This window comes from Rhinolophus sinicus, linkage group LG01, assembly GCF_036562045.2.
Source record: "Rhinolophus sinicus isolate RSC01 linkage group LG01, ASM3656204v1, whole genome shotgun sequence".
In the NCBI taxonomy this organism is placed as follows: domain Eukaryota; kingdom Metazoa; phylum Chordata; class Mammalia; order Chiroptera; family Rhinolophidae; genus Rhinolophus; species Rhinolophus sinicus.
The window spans coordinates 178628386-178634923 of record NC_133751.1 but is presented as its reverse complement, the minus strand read 5'-3'; the positions used below and the strand labels follow the sequence as shown (position 1 = coordinate 178634923).

The following is a 6538-nucleotide window of genomic DNA, read 5'->3' as shown; positions in this document are numbered from 1 at the left end:
GCGCAGCGTGCGTAAGGAAGGAGCGGTGTGCGCGAAATTCGACTCGGGTTCACGGAGGGGGCGGTGGAGGGGCGTGGCCCGAAGGACGTTTGTGATTGGTGGGTTCTGACAGCCGGGAAGTTCGAACAAAAGTCTGGGAAAGAGCCGGAGAAGAGCAAAGAAATGGTTTGAGCCAAAGACAACAAACTAGAAAGCCGACAATTGTGACGCATGCGCAGCAGCAAAAGCGGCCTGAAGGTCGCTGTCCGGTAATACGGTATAGAGTTTTGAGTAGACCATGCACCTGTTTCAGTAGGCTCACCTTTCAGGTGAGGGTTTTCTAGTCTTTTGAGCCTTAAAAGAGACACAATCCCAAAGATATAAATGGAATAATCCTTTCCTGTAGAGAAATCTGTAGGAAGTCTTCTGCATGCCCTGGGTAAAGGGAATCTCCCTCTTCTCATACCATCGAGTTTTTTTTGTAGATATATGAAGAATCTAGGTTCACAACAATCTATGGTTAGATATGAAGTCTAATGCATCTCTGATTGGTAGCGGGGAACAGGACATGTAGACTGGGACAGGAAAAATGGGGGCAAGACAATACTTGTTACACATTTGCTGTTGGTGGTGTTTGCAGCTAATGGGATTGGCTACTTTAGGGTTTTCAAAAACTAGTTTGAGCAGTGGGAAAATCATAGGTGTCCAACAACCATTCATGGCGAGTTGTGTAAGAATAATATTTGGCCAAGTGTATGCTAAAGATAGAGACAGAAGGGGGAAGGATCTAGTATTTTAAACTCAAAAGCTTGTGAGGCATGGCACTGTAAAGAACCTTGTAGGAGAGAATATTAGTGAGAATTATAAAAAGTTTAGCCAACATTTATTTAGGCCTTCCTATCAGCAGGACTCAAACTCAGCACTTCATATATTAACTGTCCTGAGTCTATATATGCATGTGTTTAAACACACATACTGTTTTATTTGTTCCGCATATCAAATATTAACAATAGCCTTGAAGTAAGAACACAAATGAGCAAATGATAAAATATAATTTTCATATAAATGTGTGTATATATATATATATACTTAGTGACTTCGTAGAAGTGTAATATGCTATCATACTCTGGTCTAAATTATTCAGTTCTAGCTGACATCATAGTAGTATAAACAATCAAAAATATTTAATTAATATTACTAATTAATCCACTAAGTAGATCTGCTGCTTTTTGAAAATAACAGGTTAAAAAAAGCAAAGGCTAATATATGATAATGAATATATAACCATATTCAGGCAACCAACCTTCACTCTATTTTGCAAACCACATACATGTTGTTACTTTCTCTTGTTAGGTAGAGAATTACTGAAATATAATCCAAAATCCCCTGCATGTTTATGTACTCCAAACACAGCTTTTGATTTTTGTGGTTTTGTTTTTAGGTTGACATTTTAATTGAATCTATCACTATTGAAGAGGATAGAGAGTTCTTGTGTTTTAGGAAGAAAATTAATTGTAGTAAAGCTAAATATTGCAAAGTTGTTTCAGTGTCTTTAATGTGATTGAGGTCTTTGAGAAATACAAATAAAAATTTAAAGGGCAGAGTAAAGAAGTAAACTGAAGTTAGCACAAGTTTTTTTGTTTGTTTTTTCCCATGGTCAAGGATTTACACAACCCTACAGGAGCCACTTCCAGAGAGAGTTACAGTTCTCAGTTCATTGGTTGATTTATGGTAAGTCATAGAAATTGTAATTCCTTCTCATAGGTCCCATTGATGTTACTGTAATATCTGTTTTTCTCATTCCAGCTCCTCTTCCTTTTTCCAGGAAGACCAGTTTTGGAAATCACTACTACTTTTCTAACATCCATAGGTGCAGATAGCCCAGTACTTTCCCCCTTTATTCTCTCTTAGAGCTGGGATTTGCTTCCCCACAAGAGGCCTTATATACACAAAGTGTGACCAGTTGTTTGAGTCTACCTTCCTTTTTAGTAGATAGAGATCTCCACAGGGATTTTATTAGGTTTATAGTGTGCAAAAGACTACAGCTCTTCTCTGGATTCTTGACAGTTCTCAGGGGATCCTGTGGGGCTCTCAGAATTCTTGTTATATGACCCAATATAATAAATAGAAAAAGTTGCAAAATTAGAATTTGAAAAAGGCTAATTTTCATAAGAAAGCACATTAAAATGTCACACTATAATATCTACAGAAGCTAGGCCTACATCGTAAATAGTAAAATGGGCCACATGTAATCAATAGGGAGTGGTAAACGTGTAGCAAACTAGAGGGACATATCAGATTTGAAGGAGGTAGTCATGTCCACTACAAGTCACTTATAAAATGAAGGCAACATTTTGCCAAACATTCAATTTTTTCAAGAGAAATTAGATACACAGATACTTATGTGTCATTTCCCAATTTATAAATGTTGACAACTAATTGAAATTGCTTTTAAAACATTGTGTCAAGTTAAATGCATACATTGGTGAAATTTGGCCTGTGGGCCACAAATGTGTAATTTCTCTACTAAAAGATAAAATGAATGGATACAGGAAGGCAGAGAATAGTGGGAAAAGACAGACCTTAAATGTGGGTTTCTGTAGAAGACGGTATGAAAGGAATGGGGAAAAAGACTAAGCAGTTTATCGTGGGATTTGAACTGGATCCCATTTGATGTTCTTTGAGAGATGCCAATAAATGTTTTAATTCATTTCAATTATTCTTGGTTTGGGACAGGTAGGTGTTTGTGTGTGTGTGTGTGTGTGTGTGTGTGTGTGTGTTTTAGTAGCCTCTGTGCTGAAATGGACATGGAGAGGAGCAGGCTTCATATGAAGTTTGCAACTCTAGTATATAATTTTGCCCCCCAAATGACTGATAAAACAAAACTGGAAAGTAAAGACATTTGGGGATTTGAAAGATTATTTTTTGTCTACTCTCACTAGTTAAGCAATACCTTTTACACTGCTTTTGTAGAATATGATTTAAACATCAGCTTCAGCAAAATCCATGCTTCAGCAAAGTACAAATCTCTATAAACCAAGACCTTGCAATAACAAGTTGGCAACCCTTATTCCCCGCTGGAGTGGTATCAGTAAAGCGAGTTAAAATCAAAGGTTTATATAAGATATAGAGTCATAAAACATAATATGAAAAATTCCAGGTTTTATTTGAAAACCTCTTGTTGTACCAAGAATGAGGTAAATCTCAAATTGAATGAAAAAAGACAACAAATAGATACCACAATGAGATGTCCGAGATGTTAGAATTATCTGACAAAGATTTTTAAAAAAATGCAACAAGCAGTTATAAACACACTTGAAACAAAATTTAAACATAGAAAGTTCGAACAAATAAATTGAAAAATCTCAACAATAAAATAGAGGCTATAAAGAAGAACCTAAAAACAAAACAAAACAAAAACAAACAAACAAAAAACCCATAGTGGATAGGCTTCAAAACAGAAAGTAGGGAATAGAGGAAAGAACAGTGAATCTGAAGATAGAGTAATAGAAATTACATAATCTGAGAGTGAAAATAAACTGAAAAAATAAAATAAACACAGCCTTAGGGGCTTGTGAGACCATCACAAAAGTTCTAACATTTGTGTCATTAGAGTTTAGGAGGAGAGTAGAAAGAGAGTAGGACTGAAAAAGTACATAAACAAATAATGGCTGAAAAGTTTCCAAATTTAGCAAGAGACATAACCTACAGATTCAAGAATCTGAGTGAACCCCAACAAGATAAATCCAAAAAACAAAACCCTATACAAAAACCTATAAAAAGCCAATACAAATCATAGCTAAATGTGTGGAAACGAAAGGCAATTTACACCTTACTTATAAGGCAAAAGCAATTTAAATGATAGCACTGGAGACATGTAGGGTAATGAAACTATTCAGTGTGATACTGTAATGATGGATATATGGCACTATATATTTGACAAAATTCATAAAATGTAAAACACAAAAGTGAGCCCTAATATAAACTATGAACTTTAGTTAATAATAATGTATCAACATTGGCTCATCAATTGCAGCAAATGTACCAGCTAATGGAAGATGTTAGTAGCAGGGAAACTAAGGTGGAGGGCTAGGGGGAACATGGGAACTCTCTATACTTTCCACTCAATTTTTCTATAAACCTAAAACTGCTCTAAAAATAAAGTCACTAATTTAAAATTTCACTAAGCAGTATGTATACAATTCATGCACTTTAATAAAAAAATTTTTAATTGTGCTTTGAAAAAAATGGTTATTGAAGTAATTCCCAGAAATAAAGGCAGTCCAGGGCTTCAGGGACTGAAATTATAGATTTGATTTTTCTTTTGTTTTCTTTGTTTTTATTCTCTGGTAGGTAGGCAGGTTTTCTTCACATGTAAGGAATCACGACATTCCCTCTTTCCCCACTCCCTAAAGGCCTAGATTGATATTTGAGGCTGGTGGCAGTAGGGGAATCTGGGATACTAAATCAACAAGGAAATTATATTGAAGCCTTGAAATGTGGTGACTTATGTGATAATAAAACAACTGGCAAAACTGTTGTCTGCAGTAAGATGAAAAATGAGCCTAATGAAATTTTTAAAAATTAAACTTATTTTCCACTAATTGTAGATTTATGTGCTGTTATAGAAATAATAGAGACCCTGCGTTCCTCCCTCCTTTCTTCCCTCTCCTCTGGCAAGCTCTGATCTTTTACTGCTTCCATAATTTTGCCCTTTGTGGAATGTCATATAGTTGAAATTGTATAGAACGTTGGCTTTTCAGATTGACTTCTTTCACTTAGCAATGTGCACTTATGTTCCCTCCGTGTTTTTGTTTTTTTCTTTTCATGGCACAATAACTCATTTCTTTTCATTGCTGGACAGTATTGCATTATATTGATGTACCACAGTTTTAATCCATTTACCAATGAAGGACATCTTGGTTGCTTTCAAGTTTTGGCAACTATGAATAAAGCTGCCATAAATACTCATGTACAGGTTTTTGTACGGACATAAGTTTTCAAGTCATTTGGGTAAATACCAAGGAGAGTAACTGCTGGATTGTGTGGTAAAAGTATGGTTAGTTTTTTGGGAAACTGTCTTCCAAAGTGGCTGTGCCATTTTGCATTTCCACCAGCAACAAAAGAGGGTTCCGGTTGCTTCACATCCTCACCAGCATTTGGTGTTGTCAGTGTTTTTATTTTAGCTATTCTAATAGATGTGTAGTGGTATCTAATTGCTTTACTTTGTAATTCTCTGATGATATATGATGTTGCTTGTCCTTTATGTGCTGATTTGTCATCTGTATATCTGTTTTGGTGAGCTGTCTGCTCAGGTCTTTCGTTCATTTCTAATTGGTTTGTTTGTTTTCATATTGTTGAGTTCTAAGAGTTCTATATAGATTTTAGATACAATCCTTTATCGGATATGTGTTTTGCAAAATTTTTTCCTAGCCTGTGGAGTGTCTCTTCATTCTCTTAACAGTGTCTTTCAAAAAGTAGAATCTTTTAGTTTTAATGAAGCCCAACTTATCAATTTTTTCTTTCATGGATTATGCTTTGAGTGTTGTATTTAAAAAGTCATCACCAAACCTGAGGTCACCTAGATTTTTTTCATTTGTTATCTTCTAGGAGTTTCATAGTTTTTCATTTTACATTTATGTCTATGATACATTCTGAGTTAATTTATGTGTAGGATATAAGATCTGTGTCTAGATTTATTTTTTTACATGAAGATATACAGTTACTCCAGCATTATTTGTTGAAAAGACTAACATCATTTGACTATATTAGTATGGTTCTATTTTGGGACTCTCTATTCTGTTCCATTGGTCTTGTCAGTAGCCTTTTAATAATTTCCCTTATTTGCTCATGCTTATTTGAGTTGAATTTTTACAGTTGCAGCTGAAATATCACTAATTAATTCGAGCACTTGATACATGCCAAGTACTGTACTAATAATCTCTTTACATAAATTCAAACACAACAGTATTTTGAAATAAATGAGAAAACTGGGTTTGCAAGTTTAAATAACATGTCCAAGATCATACCATTAATAAGTAACCCAGGTCTATACGGTACTACCTGTCAAATATGACTTTGTTATTCCTCACTCAAACTATTAAGACGGATTCATCTAAACAGCAACTTTCTCATGCCAGTTTGATACTTTTTCCTATTCCACTATTCTAGAGTATTTTCCTATTCCAGACTATTCTAATAGTCTGTCTTCCACTAATTACTGCCTTTAATTACACCATCGTTGCCTTCTAAATTAAATACTGTCTCCTTAGCCAGTATTTAAAGCTTAACTTACTTCTCCAGCTTTTTAAAAATACTCTCTTACATGCTCAGTGGGACTACTCTATAACCTCGTTTTACCCCCGCTGTTTTACTATATCCGGATGTGACCTAACCTATTTCTTATGCTTGCTGCATCTCCAAGGGTTGAATTTTTTTTTGTCAGAATCCATCTCAAATGCCATCCTCTCCCTTGAACCTTTTCAATTTTGTCCCCCCACCTCACCCTAATACTGGAACTGAGAGCTCCCTTTTTAAAATAACCAAAGCATCTCGCTCA

General features: G+C 35.2%; 1 protein-coding gene across 1 annotated transcript in view; it reads left to right on the top strand.

The window, feature by feature from the left end:
• The first annotated feature begins 153 nt into the window (after window positions 1-153).
• Window positions 154-6538, top strand: part of FTCDNL1 (formiminotransferase cyclodeaminase N-terminal like) — a 113964-nt gene continuing 107579 nt past the window's right edge. The window contains exons 1-2 of the mRNA XM_074339735.1: window positions 154-308; window positions 1642-1710. The gene's annotated coding sequence lies outside the window, so the exon portion shown is untranslated. The remainder of the gene's footprint in view (window positions 309-1641; window positions 1711-6538) is intronic.